Source organism: Myotis davidii, unplaced genomic scaffold (assembly GCF_000327345.1).
Source record: "Myotis davidii unplaced genomic scaffold, ASM32734v1 scaffold2730, whole genome shotgun sequence".
NCBI lineage: Eukaryota > Metazoa > Chordata > Mammalia > Chiroptera > Vespertilionidae > Myotis > Myotis davidii.
In genome coordinates this window covers 68,206-68,983 of record NW_006282191.1, presented here as the reverse complement: position 1 = coordinate 68,983, position 778 = coordinate 68,206, and positions in this window count along the sequence as shown.

Below are 778 nucleotides of genomic sequence, written 5' to 3'. Positions count from 1 at the left end.
AGCAGACCTCTCTGAGGCCACGGGCAGACCAGGAAAAAACTCAGCCTGCTGGGAGACAGTGAGGAGCCCAGCCCGGCGGGGAGAGGAGAGAAGGGAGACAAGAGAAGGACCCATGTGGAAAGGGAAATCCGGGCCAAGTAAAGGAGAACCTTAAAGGCCAGGATGAGGAGTTTGTTTCATTCTGTCCCCCTGGGAGCCATCGGAAGCTTTAGGGTAGGAGTGTGACGGGAGGAAATTGGAGTTTAGGGAAATTGAACTGGTTATGACTACCCTGTTCATGTGTGCGTGGACTCTTGAGAACAGAGTTCTGGCCATTTTTGGACATTATTAGATCTCCAGCACCTATCACTGTGCTCAGTATATAGAAATTTTTTGAATGAATTAATGGATAGATGGATGAATGAGTGGATGGATCGAGGAATTAATAGATGGATGTATGGATGAGTGGATGGATGGATGAGTGGATAGATGGATGGATGAATGGATGGATGAGTGGATGGATGGATGAATGGCCCCATGCCTGCGTCCACAGCTCCAGTCTCAGGGCTTCCCTGACAGACGTAAGGGGGGTCGGTCCGGGGGACACTCACCCGGTAGTTGGAATGTGCCCGGTTGTTCTGGAACTTTCCCAGGGGGATGTGCTCCGAGTAGCCCGGGGAGTACATGCCCACCGAGGGGCCCGTCGGTACGTGGTGGAAAATGAACCAGAACCCCGTCTCCTGTGGGGGAGGGACGGAGGCACGGGACTCAGCACCAGGCGGCTTCTGGCTGGGCGACC